At 36.9% G+C, this 17500-nt stretch overlaps 1 long non-coding RNA gene across 2 annotated transcripts in view; it reads right to left on the reverse strand.

Annotated features, from left to right (window-relative positions):
* The window catches only part of LOC147027424 (uncharacterized), a 54663-nt gene that overhangs the window by 19260 nt on the left and 17903 nt on the right, over window positions 1-17500 (reverse strand). For both annotated transcript variants that reach the window (XR_015057036.1, XR_015057035.1), the window contains exon 2: window positions 8454-8557. This is a non-coding gene — a long non-coding RNA (uncharacterized LOC147027424). The remainder of the gene's footprint in view (window positions 1-8453; window positions 8558-17500) is intronic.

The raw sequence follows: 17500 nt of genomic DNA on the forward strand, positions 1-17500 counted from the left end.
AAATGAAAATAATGAAAAATAACTTGAAAGAAAGAATAAATGAAATGAGAAGAGAAAGAAAAGAAATAAGAGAGAGAGAGAAATAGAGAGAAAAATGAAATGAATGAAAATATGAAGAAAATATGAGAAATATAAATAATGAAAAATAAATGAAGATAGAATAAAAATATGGAAATGAAATAAATGAATGAAAATGAAAAATAGAATGAAAAAATGAAAATGAAATAATGAAATAAAATAATAAACAAAATGAAATGAAAATAATGAATGAAATGAATGAAATGAAATGAAAATAATGAATGAAAATAATGAAATAATGAAAATGAAATAATGAAAATAATAATAAATGAAAATGAAATGAAATAATGAAATATATAGATGAAAATAATGAAATATGAAATGAAAATATAATAGAAAATAAATAATGAAATGAAAATAATAATAAATGAAATAAATGGAAATAATGAAAATGAAAGAAAATAATAATATAAAAATATGAAAGAAAAATAATATAATGAAATGGAAAATAATAGTAATGAAAAATAGAAATAATGGAAATAAATAATGGAAATAATAAAGATAATGGAAATGAAATAATGGAGAAATGAATAATGAATGAAAATAATGAATAATGAAATATGAAATGAAATAATGAAATGAAAATAATGAAATGAAAATAAATAATATAATGAAATGGAAAATAAATGAAGAAAATATAATAAAATGAAATAATGAAGAAAAATATAATGAAATAGATAATATAATGAAAATAATGAAAAATATAATGAGAAATATAATGAAATGAATGAATGAATAAATAATGAAATGAAAAATATAATGAAATGAAAATAATGAAATGAGAAAATATGAAATGAAATAATATAATGAAATGAATAATAAGAAAATAAATATAATAATGAAGAGAAATAATAAATATAATGAAATGAATAAAATATGAAAGAAATATAAATGAAAATGAAATGAAATAGATAAATATGAAAATAATATAATGAAAATAATAGAAATAATGAAAATATGAGAAGAATAATGAAATATAATATAATGAAAATGAAATATAATGAATATAATAATATAATAGAAATAATGAATGAAATGAGAAATAATATGAAATAATGAAATAATGAATGAAATAGAATGAATGAAATGAAAATGAATAAATAATGAAATATAAATGAAATATAATGAATGAAATGAAATAGATATAATGAAAATATAATAGCGAAATAAAATAATGAATGAGAAATGAAATATGAAGAAATGAAATGAAAATGAATGAAAATATAATGAAATAATAATATGAATGGAAATAATGAAAATGAAAATGATATAATGAGAAATGAAAATATAATGAATGAAATATAATGAAATAATAGATATGAAATGAATATAATGAATGAATGAAATGAATAATATAATATAATGAAGAAAATGAAATAATGAAATATAATGAAATGAATGAATATAATGAATAATAATATAAATGAAATATAATGAAATGAAATGAGAGAATAAATATAATGAAATGAATAATAAAATGAAGAGAAATATAATGAAATGAATATAATGAAATGAAATATGAAAATATAATATGAAATGAAATATAAATATGAAATGAATAATATAATATAATAGATATAATATGAAAAATATGAATATAATGAAAAATGAAAATATGAAATATAATGAAAATATAAATGAAGATATGAAATATAATGAAAATAGATATAATGAAATATAATAATAAATAATGAAAATGAAATGAAATATGAAATATAATAAATAAATAATAATGAAATATAATGAAAATAGATATGAAATATAATGAATGAAAATAATATAATGAAATGAAATAATGAAAATATAATGAATAAATAATGAAATGAAATAATAAATATGAAATGAAATAATGAAATGAATGAAATGAATATAATGAAATATAATGAAAATATAATATGAAAATAATGATATGTAATGAAAAATGAGAAATGAAATGAAATATAATGAAGAATGAAATGAGAATATGAAAAATAATGAATAATATGAAAATAAATATGAAATATGAAATAATGAATGAATATGAAATTAAATAATGAAAAATGAAAATGAATATAATGGAGAAATGAAAATGAAAAATAATGATATAATATGAAAATATAATGAAATAAATGAAAATATAAATAATAAATGAAATGAGATATAATGAATGAATATAGAAATGAATATAATGAAATGAAAATGAGAATAATATGAAATATAATAGATATGAGAAATATAATGAAATAATATAAGAATGAAATATGAAATAAATATAATGAAGAATAATATGAAATATAAGAAATATAATGAAATAAATGAATATAATAATATGAATAAAATATAATGAAATGAAATAATATAATGAAAATAAATGGAAAATATAATAAATGAAATATAATGAAATATATAATATGAAATGAAATATAATATAATGAAATAGAAAATATAATGAATGAAATGAATGAAATATAATGATAATGAAATATAATATGAAATGAAATAGATAATATGAAATGAAATGAGAGAAATATAATATGGAAATGAATGAATATAAATGAAAATGAAATGATAATGGAAATAATATGAAATATAATGAATGAGAAATAAATATGAAATAATGAAATAATGATATGAATGAATATAATGAAATGAATAATGAATGAGATAATATAATGAAATGAAATGAATGAAATATAATGAAATAAATGAATGAAATAATAATGAATGAATAATGAATATATAGATAAATGAATGAATGAAATGAATAATAGAATATGAAATGAAATATGAAAATATGAGATATAATAATGAAATATAATAATGAAATGAAGAAATGAAATGAAATGAGAATGAAATATAATGAATATGAGATAATATAATGAAATATAATATGAGAATGATAATATGAAAATGGAAATGAATGAAATGAGAAATAATGAGGAAATAGATGAAAATAATGAAATATGAAAATAATATGAATGAAGATATAAATAAATATGAAAATAAATATAATGAAAAATATAATAATGATATAATGAAATAAATATGAAAATAATATAAATAATAATAATGAAATGAAATAAATGAAAATAATATGAAATATAATGAAATATGAAAATAAATGAAATGAATATGAAATAATATAATGAGATATAATGAAATAATATGAAAAATAATATATGAGAAAATAATGATAATGGAAATAATATGAAAATGAAATAATGGAAATAATGAAAATAAATATAAATGAATATAAATATAATAATATAAATAATGAAAATAATGAAATGAAAATATGAAAATATAATGAAATAATATGAAAAATGAAATAATGTAATATGAAGAAATGAAAATAATGAAAATGAGAATATAATATGAAGAATATAATAATGAAATATGAAGAAATGAAATAATGAAAATATGAAGAATATGAGAATATAATGAAATATAAATGAAATAAATAATAAATGAAATATATGAAAATATGAAAATAAATAATATAATATAATATGAAATATAATAGAATAATATGAAAATAATATGAAAATATAATGAAAAATAAAGAAAATATAATATATGAAAAAAATATGAAAATGAAATAATATGAAGAAAATGAAAAATAAAAATGAAAATGAAATAAATGAAAATAATGAAATAATATGAAATATAATGAAAATAATAATATGAAATGAGTAAATGAAATATAAAATAATATGAAATAAATAAATGAATGAAAATATGAAATGAAATATGAAGAAAAATAATATGAGATGAAATGAAAATGAAAAATGAATGAATGAAATATGAAAATGAAGAAAATGAAAATGAATGAATATGAAATGAAATATGAAAATATGAAAATATGAAAATGAAGAATATGAATAATGAAGAAAAATGAAAAAGCGATCAAAATAAAATATGAAAATGAGAAAAAGAGAAGAAAATGAAAATGAAGAAAATAATGAAGAGAAGAAGAAAGAGAGAGTAATAGAAAGATGAAGAGAAATCAATGAAAGCATGAAGAAAATAATGAAGAGAAATGAAGAAAGTCAAATGAAAGAAAGCTCATGAAGAAAGAAAGAAATAGAGAGAAAATAATGAAAAAAATATAATGAAAAAGAAGAAAAAATGTAATGAAAGAAAAAAGCGAATAAGAAATGAAAGAAGAAATAGCCAATGAAGAAAATAAAAGCGAAAAGAAATCAAGAAAATAATGAAGAAAATATGAAGAGAAGAAAGAAAATATGAGAAAATAAATGAAAAGCGAAAGAGAGAAAGAAAATATGAAAGAAGCGAAAGAAAAGAAAATATGAAGAAGAAATGAAAGAGAAGAAAATAATGAAAATATGAAAAAAAAATGAAAGAAAATGAAGCGAAAAAAAATGAAGAAAATATGAAATGAAAGAAAGAAAGAAAATATGAAGAAGAAAATGAAAATGAAAGAAAAATAAAGAAAGAAAAAATGAAAGAAAATAAGAAGAAAATATGAAAGAAATAAGAAAATGGAGAGAAAATGAAGAAATAATGAAGAAAATGAAAGAAAGCAAATCAAAGCGAAAAATGAAAGAAATGATGAAGAAAATGAAAAATATGAAGAAGAAAATGAGACAAATAAGAGAGAAATGAAGAGAGAATGAAAATGAAGAGAAAATGAAGAATGAAAATGAAGATGAAATATGAAAATGAGAGAAAATGAAAATGAAGAAGAAGAAAATGAAAATAATGAAGAAAATAATGAAAAGAAGAAAATAATGAAGAAAATGAAAGAAAATGAAAGAAAATAATGAAGAAAAAATAATGAAATGAAAGAAAATAATGAAAAAAGAAAATAATGAAAGAAAAGAAAATAATGAAAAAGAAAATGAAGAAATAATGAGAAAATAATGAAGAAAATATAAATAATAAAAAAATAATGAAAGAAAATATGAAAATATGAAATATGAAGAAAATATGAAAATGAAGAAAATATGAAAAATGAAATATGAAAAATAATGAAGAAATATGAAAATGAAGAAAATGAAAATATGAAGAAGAAATAATATGAAAATATGAAAGAAATGAAAAAAGAAAATATGAAAATATGAAAATGAAAGAAAATGAAAGAAATGAAAGAAAATATGAAAGAAATAATGAAGAAAATAAAATAAGAAGAAAGAAAATAAAGAATAATGAAAGAAGAATAAAAATAATGAAAAATAGAAAAAAAATATGAAGAAAATAATGAAAAAATAAATGAAAATATGAAGAAAATGAAGAAGTGAGAGAGAAAATATGAGAGAAAATGAAAATAATGAAGAAAGATGAAGAGAGAGAGAGAGAGAGAGAGAGAGAGAGAGAGAGAGAGAGAGAGAGAGAGAGAGAGAGAGAGAGAGAGAAACTACACTCTTCCCTTGCTCTGCACACCCTGGGCCTTGCTGCCTGCAGACGCACCTCAATGGCTTCGCCTTTTCGTTTGGCTGCTTCACAACCTTAACTGACACTCGTAGTAGTTTACCCCACATAACTTATTACCACTACACCACTGCAGTTGCACTGAACCAAGGTCTCTGATAATAACATTATGACATGACAATTGAATTGAGAGTTGCCCTCAAGGACTTGAGACTTGACTTGTTGATATCTCCGGTTATGAATGAAGAAATTCTCCATGGTAGTTACTCCGATGTTGAAAGTTTTGTGTCAATCGCTCAAGGAGTTGCAGAGAAAACGAATTTAAAAGGGAACTGGAAAGCATCTGAAAATGAAAAAGCCCGTACGTGTCCACTTTGTATTCGGACTTCTTCTTCCATATGCTCAACATGATGAAAACAGCTAAAACAAAATGCCAAAAAAAATTGACGATTTTAGGTGACCTTCACTCATTTGAACTCAAAAGCAATAGTCTTCAATGATCCAATATGAAAACCCTGCTGAAATTTCAGGACGATTGGATGAAAATTGACAATTTTATGCAACAATCGAGATTTCTATTAATGTGCTGAATTTTGTTTTTCTCCACTATCAAAGTCAATATTTTCCATTACAAACTTCATGCTCTTAAGTAATTGTCATTATAAAAAGCTGTGTGCTGTAGTTTTAGGTTTATATGTCCAATGTGCTGACTTGGGATCGACTGTAATGTGTATTTTATGCCCTCCATTAAGTGCATCCACATTAATTACTCCATTACTACTTATTTAATGGCCACAATTAATCCCACCTTCTTGTGTTTCGACACTGGAATTGGTTCAGTCACTTGAACCTCGAGAGTCTAGATCAACCTTTCGCCACCTTTCCCAACCACAATCTGCCTTTCGCCACCTTTTCTGGGCTAACAATGAGCAGAGCTGGCTTCCAAAGCCAGCCACAGACTGGATATCCTGTTGCTGCAAGGTATTCCTTCAAAACTTGGAACTACTCACAGCCCATAAAGCCTTTGTCAGTCACTCAATTAAGTACTGCCCTCCTCTCGCAACTGGTACACAAGCATCACATCTCTGTCTCTGTTTCTCTCTCCCTCCCTCTCCCTGATTCTGTAGAACCTAAAACTGTCAACACTACAGGCAGGATTCAACATCTCCCACAATAAGGATGAAAGACAATGCCTGTTTTTCTCAAATTGAAAGCAGGTCGGTGGCTCGTTTAGCCTCTCCTTCAGTCTTTTTATGTTTTCATTTTGCATCGAGGTTCGTGGAGGATCGAGAACACAGAATGAACGAGGATATAACAGAATGAAAATAACAGTGGAAAAAGTGTGAGGTGGAGATGGGGACAAACATACATTAGCAGGGTAAAGGGACAAAATGGCAGGAGACTTTGAGAAATAAAGGACATGGAGAATAATGAGAGCAAAGGGAGGGAGGAGGACACAGGAGGTGAAAAAGCTCGATACAAGTGCAAAGTCTCAGTCACAGAAGTTGAAGGGGAAAACTGGGGAAGAAGCAGTGAATGGAACAAAAATAGATGAAAAAAATAACAAAAACCAAGAGGAGGGTGAGGGAGTGTTGAGAAACCCAATAACCTCGAACCAGGGAAAGAGGGGGGGGGCTTGGGAGGGTTAATGAAGGGAGAAAAAGATAATGTGTACGGATGGGAGATGACCTGAGATGATGTTGAACAGCTGTCTAAAGTACTGGAGAGAAGAATGAGATTGAACAGACTGGGGAGGTTACACAGGTGTCTCGTGGGTTGGGGGGGGAGACAAATTACAGAAAAGTCAGAGGGTGCAAGACCAGAAACGAGGCAGGAGAAGACAGACCACCGACATGTCTGTGACTTTAGAGTGATCGGCCGAGAGACTGCTTCTCATGAGTCTGCCAGCCAAGTCTCATGAGTCTGGCTCGGATCTGGCTCTCCAAAATATACTGTCTATGGTTCACAACTCTGAAAGAATTGTAATACATCGTTTACTTTATCTTTCCAGGTAAACAAGCAATATAATTCAGCAGCCATGGACTCCAGGCCAATCACGTCATTGAAACCAAAGAGGCGGAAGGTGACTGTGGACCGAGGAAAGTGCATCATCTGCCAAAAGGAGGATGAACAGAAACAGAGGCACAGCTCGATCCAAGAACTTAAATCATTCTTCGTTGCTCGCAAAATAAGGAATGATGCCGGAATATGCATTCAGCATGATTGATTGGAGTCGTTGATTCAAGTCAAAGACAATAACGAACTTGAATTCATCAACACACAACCTGATCCACTGTGGCATCAGAACTGCTACTCATCATTTACGTCAACAACAAATTTGATGATTTTGCAGTTGCCTGTCGAACCAGAAGCTGCATTGTCTTCGACAAGTCAAAGACTACCTCAAGGATCATTTGACTTTCAAACATTGTGCTTGCTCTGTGGCTTAAGGTCTTACAAAAAGAGATAGGACTTTGGTGAAGGTAGCAACTTTCAAATTCTGAAAGAGTCTTGAGAGAAGAGCCAAAGAGAGAAATGACACTGAATTAAAAAGGAGAATCAGTGGCGACTTCAGCAAGCTGACTGCACTAGAGGCAAGGTACCATAAAGCTTGTCACAGCCAGCAAGGCAGACTGCAGCAATCGGTTCAGCACATGTGATGCCACATTCGAAGAACTTGTTTCTTACATAGAACCTGAACTTGCAAAGGGCAAAGCCTCTGAAATGAACTACATGCTGAATCGTTACCAGGAACTGATAAAACAATACATGCCACAGGACGAAGCCAAATTCTCCATGCACCAAGGCCTTAAGCATAAGGTTGAGACGAGGTACAGCGACATCTTATGAGTTCAAAATCTTGGGCACCGAAAGAAACCAGATTTGGTTTTGGCAAAGTCCATCGAAATACAGGATGTCATCAACAAAGTGGCAAAAATGAAATAAATGTTGACTGCCACATAGGTTGCAGCAGGTATCCAAGTGAACTGTGGTGAAGCCTTTACCTCTCGAGGAGTTATTCTCTTCCTTGCTGCATGAATATTGCGTACAGCTCTCGAGTCACAGGAAGGATTATGCCGCCGGCCTCTAAATCCTCAGGATATCTCAGCTGAAAATACAGAGAAGCTGTTAGATGATGAAGTGTACACATGTATATATTGGAGACTAGCAACAAAGATGATGTAAAACAGACTGATAAAAATTAAATCGGCATATTCTTATCCATTGGCCAGGACTCCGTCGATGTTGGATTATCAGGCCATTGTCGAACACCTAAACGTTGGGGTCAGTCTACATCAAATGATACAATCAGAAGGTATGGTTAAGCAACTCGATAAACAAGATCACTGCATTTGCTATGACGAAGTCTGCAGAATCGATACCTTTTGGGCCAATCAGCAACTTGACAGCGAACTGCATATTCCTGTGAACATGGTCACAGGAAAGATGACAAGATCTACAGGTGACAATTTCAACAGGCGACTGAAACATCATGACATTGTTGATATGGTCCTCCACCAGGCTGCTGGTGATGGTGATTCCCTGCAGAACTTTGGAAGCATCAATCGATCAAACATTAGACGGAGAAGTATTCACAAAAAAGACTAACTCACCACTGGTATTCCACAGTGTCCAAATATCGGTGGGAAAAATCCCAACACAAGGCACCTCCTGTGGATAAGGTGAAACTTGACTGGTTCACTGTCTGCACATCAGAACATGAGCATCGGCGTGGTCTTGATCGGGATTTTATCCTGTTGCGACATGCCATCAAATGTTTTTGGAGTTGCGATTGACAGAGAATCACCACAAACAATGCCAGGATGGACAGTTTACCATGCTGTTGTGACATGCAGTGTCAATGTTGTGAAGACCAACATTGGTTACTGTCCGATGATATCCGCTACAGCAGCCGAGTTCAACACTGCACCTGCAGTATGTGTTTCACTCGCTAGGTCAGAATTGGACGTGTACCATATACGATGAAGCTATTTATTGCAAGGCTCAGATGATTAAGTGGAGAAACCCAGATGAATTTGACAGTGATCATCTTGAAATGGGACGCATGCACTGTGCACTGGGTTTTATGGGTTACACAGGTCGTGTGCTGCAGGAAAGTGGTTTTGAGGACATTCTAGTGGAAACTAATGTGTATTGTTCAGCAACAGTCAGTCTTGCTATGAAGGGAAAGGCGTACAATCAAGCAGTTTGGTCGAAATCGAGTAAGCTGATGAATAAAACAACGAACCGGCTTAAATGGATGGCATTTGCATATGCGGTTCAATCAACAGAACTCGAACAACATGAGAAGAATATGATCCTGGAGAGGGCTGAGCATTGCCTCGCGGCATTTGAGGATTTCCAGCATGCATGTGGCAAAGGCAGAGGTGCAGCTCAGAAATCCCTCCCAGATTTCTCACAGTGTGTCCAAAATCTGCACTATCTAATGGAGAAATTTGTGAGGAAAGGCAAAAGCTTTTCGGACATGTTTGTCCTCTGGGAAAACTACATTTCAGATTTCTCACAACCCCTCTGAGATGACATCGATGCAAAACGGGATGACAACAAGTCCTTGGAAATCGAATCATCTGCAGTGATGATTCCAATTGCCTTTCAGTGCGGACGTGTAAACAATGTGCAGTGGGGTTGCATTTGGCATTGCTGAAGCAAGACTTCTCAGAGAGGAGAAACCAGAAGTGCACCAAGCTCTAACTGAAGGCCAAGGTGCAGTTTACCATACTGGGCGACCATTCAGTGGAGTTCGGCACGACATGGCCATTGAACAATCACTAAACAAAAACTGCAGCAAGCACAGACAGATTTATGCTGAGGATGAGGCACTTGGAAGATACGATTTGACCGCACATCTTAAAGCAGCCGTAACTGTCCGGACAAAACAACTGAGTGGGCTGCATCACACTGACAGTGGTGACTTGCACAAGGAGGCTACCAAGAGCCACATTACAGCTGATGAACCCACAATCCAGGAAATCATCAACGTTGTTAATGAAAGGATGGTCAACCCTTTCATGATTGAGTTCGGCATTACTCCAGATAATAGGCAACCTCTTGTAAATATTTCCGCATCACTTGCATATTCACCCAAGGCAACTGAGGCAGTTTGCAATGTACGTGAAAATGGCCGAGTGCAAACAAAGGAATTTGTAATCAATAGACTGATAAAAGGTGAGACGACTTTCATGATCCGATTAGGAAACAGAACCTTTGCACGTTTGCTACTCTCAATGAAGGAGTTGTGACTAAAAAGAAACAGGTGATACAGGCATTGAATATTGATCGCCAAATATTCAGCAAACTGGCAATCATTACAGTCTCGCGATGTGGACGTGAAGGAATGTATGAATTAGCACTGGTTCCACTTTCTCTCTTAAATCAAGATGGGTCTCTCAGAAAGACACAGAAAAATTGCCTACTCCCGTGCCTTGAAAGGACCATGTGACTGGTGAACTTCCAGCATCGATTGAGCCAACGCTGGGTGTGACTGATCTCATGATGTTGCTCAGAATGGTCTGAACTGACACCACCTTTGGTGAGCTCTCAGATCAGCTGTTGGGTACCGTTTTTGGTCTGAAGTGCCAGTATAATGCTGTGGTGTTTGACAATTATACAAATGAGGAATCAATAAAATCAGGTGAAAGAGTCTGCCAGGGTAATGTTCAGATGCAAGAGATTCAAAAAAAAAACCTGACTTCTAACACCACTTCCAAAACAACATCTGAATATGTTGTCAAATGCAAAGAACAAGGCAAACCTTGCTGAATTGCTTCGATGTGATTGGATCATCAAGTTAGAACTCAGGTTAAAACCTGGCTTTGAGGTATATCTTTGCTGGCAGATTCCATGACATAAATCGAGCAGTGAAGGTGGTTCTTGGTAACCACAGTGAAGTACCGAAGCTTTGGTCAGATCATGGAGAAGCCGATTCTCACATGCTCATTCACATTGCACACGGGAGATACAAATTGGGAGTCGACCAGGTACATCTTTGGTGTCTGGATTCAGAAATCACAGCCAGGTGTCCACGATACTGCTGGTTAATTGGCTTGAAAGAGCTGTGTCTAAAGACCGGTATACGTCAAAAGGAAGAGATTCGTTCCAATGCATATTGTGGCAAATGAACACGGACAATGTATAAGCCATATGCTACCAGCGATTCATGCAGCCAGTGGATGCCATTCAACCGGTGCCTTCAGTGGCATTGGGAAGCAAAAATGGCAAAATTTCGTTGAAGAGCACCCTGAATTACATCATGGTGTCAGATATCTTGGAGACAGTCCTTCTGATATCAACCGGAAACCGAGGCCATGGTATCACGCGTGTCACTCTACTGTGGAAAGAAACAAGTATCACTCGATTTAGTTTGGGACGAATTGCTTGCGAAAAAGTACACAAGCAATGAGAAAGTGCCACGAACAATGGATGGTTTCCGTTTGAATCTCAAAAGGGCAAATTATTAGTCCTTCATATGAAACCGTGCAACATTCCCATACCACAAGGTATGGGAATCGCGTACCTGGTGTTGGCTTAATGGTTCGGGTGGCAGGCCTGGGATCTCAGGGTCCCGAGTTCAATTCCCGCTTTCCGTTTAATTAATACCAGGTGGGGTTGACTCAGCCTGTCATCCTTCCAAGGTCGGCAAAATGAGTACCAGCTTCCTGGGAGGATCGAGCTATTCGAGTATCCTGCGTTGGAGTGGCGACCCATCCAGGATTGTGCCTGATAGCCGAGGAGACTGCTTTGGCAGCACCAATGCTCTGGACAGAGTATGGTACCCCAATGGATGGAAGGCATCACCTGTTGATCATGGGTAGATGTTTGATGATGATGGGCACCTTTTATCAAGCATGATGTTGCTTCCCCCAGCACCCAAAGCAACACTGGCATTTACTCAATGTGGTTGCCAGGCTGATTGTTCAACCCACAGATGTAGTGTCTCAAAGATGATGATGTGTGTTCTGGTGTATTCAAATGTAGTGTTGACAACTGCAGCAATCGGGAATTTAAGATAGATGACTTTTCCCCTGAGTCAGACGCACATTCGGAACCATGAACTGGTCTCTCGTATCCTTGGTGACAATGGCTGTCATCAAAATTGACATGGCTTGGTGACATCAAAATCGCCATTAATGTTACAGTGAAAACTAAGGCTTAAACAATACTGTATTTCCAGACCCTACACCCCAATACAATGTACATTTTTGATAATCTGGATATAATTGCTACTAAATGGCACTTTCATGAGCTGCAAAGACACAACAGAAAATTCACTGCGAATATATATATCTATATATATATATATATATATATATATATATATATATATATATATATATATATATATATATATATATATATATATATATAAATATATTGTTGCGATTCGCGCCCGCTGGCGTGCGAACGGCCACGTGACTCGAATCGCGGCACGTCGCGCACCGGACGGACAATTCTGTCGTGACCCTCCCGGACTAACGCCGGAGCTAGTCACGGGTGGGCCTTTCGGCCTCACCATGATCGTGCCAATCGGCCACCCACTTGGGATAGGGTTGTTCGCCAAACTCGACCTACCTAAGTACCCACGCGGATGGTAGACCGGGCGATCGCACCTCGCCGCAGGTCGACTCCGAACACGGGCCGCTTAAGCGATCCGTTCCGTGCTATCGGGATAACCGAGCGGTGTTATCGTCGGCCTCGACGGTTCCGATTAATTATCGGGCGTATTAAGCCCACGATGAACCCGTTACGTGAAGCAAGATGGAGATTCAATTAAAGAAAAGACGAAGCGAAACGGGAAAACAGTTCAACATAATGCACATTTATTCCGCGGCAAACGGAGAGCACACATATACAGCCAAACAGAATGCACATATATCAAATGCAATTTAATACAACAACAATGCAGAGCTACGACCGACTACGCGAGCACACGGCAACACTTAACGGTTTTACTTCACAAGACTGGCGCCACACACACACACGTTTACACCAAACCCCAAAAGAAATGGAAGTCGCGACTTCCCTGATCCCGTCGAGTCCTCCTTCTGCGACCGCAACTCAGAGCCCCTCCGGCGTGCTCCGCGAGCTCGTGCCACGTGTCTCTCATGTGGTCCGCTCGACTGTAAGGACGGGGTTTTGGGGAAACGGACGGGGTTCGTTCAGCGCTGTTTTCCGCGCTCGTGCACGGGTCAACGAAGCAAGGCAGGAACCACAAGCTCGCGACTCGTGCCAGAAGATGACCATGAAGACCAACCCTCGACTCACCACTCACTCCAACTCTCGACCAACCAACCCAACAACCCTCAAGGTCCGTCCTGTTCGCCTTTTGTAGAGCGGGGCTCCGCCCTTCGCTCCGCCCCGTTTTCGGCCCCGCCTCCCTTCGAGCTTCTTGGAGAAGCCTCTCGAAGGGGGGTGTGACCTCTCGCTTTCCCTCCACCCTGCGCCGTGCGGGGGCCGGGGGGAGTCAGTCTTGGCGTGGAGCCAGGGAATTATTCCCCCAAAAAGAGGCCCCCACCCTTTCTCACCTTTGACCCCTGCATCGCCCCTCCTCCACACCGAGCGCGGAGAACCTCGATGGGAAAAACAGGCGGGAAAACCCCCGAGCATAGCCGTTGGTTTCTGTGTGTGCCCGGAGATCGTAACCACACAGGGACTGCTGAATGGCGAGTGGCGAAGATGTAGTAGCGTTGATGGTGGAGGTGGCGTGGTTGTAGTGTGATTGGCGCTGTGGTGGGGATGGCGTGGTTGTTGAGATGCTGTTTGTTTGAAATAAAAGATAGAACAGAAAAAAATGGCAAACTCAAAGCGTCACAGCCCGGATGGATCACATAAATTCCCTCTATACAACGGGTTTGGGCTAACTACACATGTACTTACAAAGATATCTCACCTACGGGACCTGAATGGTGGTTTGCGAATTTCCACAACCACAACAATATATATATATATATATATATATATATATATATATATATATATATATATATATATATATATATATATATATATATATATATACAGTAAGGTATACATTTTGTTTTCATTTCTGTATACCTACTTTGCAGCCCCCTGTATATAAAACGTGAAAAAATATACACTTAGTCATTGTTCTTTTCTTGAATAAATATCTCAAAAGGAAGATTTTAATGTTTGTTGGTGCCCTTTTATGCTCGATTGGTCCCACCCCTCCCAATGACATCATCTCGACCTTGGGTTCATACATGTACGGTCTGACAGCACCTTCTACATAATGATTTTGACTATAGTCTTAATCTGGGGATTCTTGACCAGAAAATTATTCGTCAAATTCACTTTCTGACGAGTCTGAAGCGAGTTGTGTGGCCATTATCCATTGCATGATGAGAATCTTTCCTTCGATTATGTCATCGCGGTTTTCTGGAACGTTTGGAGGTGGTTCTCGAGGGGTTTGCTTTTTAAAATGGAACACCTCAAATCATTATGAGAATTACAAAACAATGTTCAGTTCTTTGTTTATGACTAAAAAATCAGTTTGATTTCTGATCATCAATTTGGTTTCAGACCAGGTCACTCTACGCTGGATATGCTGCTTCTGCTCTCCCAACAATGAATGGAGGTCCTCAATGCCGGACATGAAATCAGAGCCATATCCCGAGACATATTGTTGCGAATCTGGAAGCCATGAGCACACAACATTCAGGTTCCTATAGCTTAGTTATTTCGATAAGTATATGTTTTCAGTTAGGGTCCCGTCCCTTGTTTAATGGGTGATTAAATGTAAATGCGCTGCGTAGTTATTTTGATCGGGTTTTTCTTTCGTTTATTTACACCACCAACAACAACTACAACAACGCCACCATCGTTTCAACTTCATCTCGCTTCTTCCCACCGACGCCATCGCTCACGTGTGTGTCAGCAAGAATGTGGGTGTAGTTTACGAAGGCTTGACGTCTCGCGAATCCTCGGCAGATCAGGGACGGGGCGGAGAATCAAGGCGCCCGACGCCCCCCGACCAATGATGGAGAGACAACGGATTACTACGGCTCTGCAGAGAACAACGACGAGAAACCCTCCGCTCCCGGCATTCTCTGCGCGCTCACTCGGGGAAAGGTTATGCCCCCCACCCACCGATTCGCTTGGCAGAGCGCCAAGTGGGGAAAAGGTCGAGCCCCGCCTGAGAATGAATGACGCCTGAGCGAGCGCGCCGGAGAGTATAAAAAGCAGCAGAGGATCCTCGCAAGGCAGTCTGTCTGGCTGGTCTTGGTCGTCGTCGTCGTCGTCATCTTCTTCCTCCTCCTCCGCCGCACGATTGAGCGCTCGAGAGACACCATCCCCCCCGCAAGAACCGCGAGGGTCGCTCGCCGGTGCCTGGGTTCGGCTCGCCTCTCGCTGGTCCCTGGGTCGACGCGAAGACCACATGAGATGGACAGGTCCAAGACAGACCCTGGTCTTCAGCCCGACTGTCCTGCGGGCTGGAGGTCCAATTAAAGACCATTTGGTCCGATTCTTTGGGTGTGTGTGCGTGTGTGTGTCCGTGGCCCTGTCTGCTAAGTAGTGAATTGTATAAGTGCTTTTTGCCTGGATGCATGAGCATTCGTTAATATTCGGTTTAGCTCTGCCCCTATGTGCTCTCCTCATCCCCCCCCCCCCCATTGTAAATAAATACCCCGATTGTTCAATGTTTCAGCTCGTTCGTGCCCATTCCTTCATTGACTGAGCGTGCTGAGTGTTGGGAAAATTAGCCAGGGTTGCCGTGGTAACAGGGTATTCGGGACCAACGGAACTCGGCGATCAAAACCGCTCGGATCGCACACGGAAGGAGTACGCTAAGCAGCTCGTACCGTACGGGTGCCGTCGAGGGTGAATTTCCTCGGTAGGTTGGACCACGTGGGTATTTAGGTAAATTGAAATTGGCAATCGACCCAACCCCACGTAGTCTGTCTATTGGCGAGTTCGGTCCAAAAAGGGACCCGTACTTTTCCGAAGAAGTACGATCTAAATTCTGGGTGATCGGTCGAGCCGACTCTCCTGCTCCGTCTGGTGGTCGTGCTCGCGGCCGACGTCTGGTCCCGCAACAATATCACATGCTTTGGACACGGTCTGACATCCTGCCCTGCTCAACAAACTCTTCCTATGGTATCCAAGGCCATCTCCACTCATGGCTCGCACACTTCCTCTCCTGTTGCAGCCAACGTGTGGCCCTAAATGGAGTTCTCTCATCCCCTCTTCCTGTCCTGGCTGGAGTTCATCAACGCAGCGTTCTGGGCCCTGTTCTTTTTCTGGTTTTCATCAATGATCTCTCTGACTGGAAAATCCTCTTTCTCTCTTTGCGGATGACTCCACCCTCTGCCGTACCATCTGTCATCCCTCAGATTAGTAACCAGCAGCTTCTTCGCTCTCTGCAGATCTGGATAAAATCACAAACTGGTCCAACACGTGGAACATGTCTTTCAATCCGGACAAATCTCACACTCTGACTCTGTCTCTCCGAAAGGACCGACTGGAGCCCCCTCAATCGACTTTCTCAAAAATCCTCTTGAAGAAGCCCTTTTTGTTCAAGCTTCTGGGTCTCACTATCTGCCATGATCTTTCCTGGGAAAGCCACATTTCCAAGCTGGCCTCCAAAGCCAGTCGCCTACTGGGCATCCTCCGTCGTGCAAAGTCCTTCCTCAGCCCACCTGAGCTCCTGACCACTGACAAAGCTTTCGTCCACAGCCACATGGAGTACTGCTCTCCCCTCTGGGCTGGTTCTCCTGCCTTCCACCTTTCTCGGCTTCAAGCTGTGGAAACCAAGGCATTTAGGATCATTGGTATCTCCTGTGATGAGGCTGAGTCTTAGGGTCTCTCACTCTCTCACCGCAGGCAGGTCGGTGGTCTTTCTGTCTTCGACTGTCTCATCTTCGGTCTCGCCCCCACCCCCCCCGCTCTGTCTGCGATATGTCCCCCAACCCCCCCATATATCCGCAAGGCGTTGAAGGTTCGCCAGCAACTCCCTTCTGGTAAAACTATCAAAAGCAAGAATCACTGCTCACCTTCACTCTTTTATTCCTTTTTT

This window comes from Eptatretus burgeri, chromosome 4 (genome assembly GCF_056783735.1).
Source record: "Eptatretus burgeri isolate ZD-2024b chromosome 4, Ebu_testis_v1, whole genome shotgun sequence".
Lineage (NCBI taxonomy): Eukaryota > Metazoa > Chordata > Myxini > Myxiniformes > Myxinidae > Eptatretus > Eptatretus burgeri.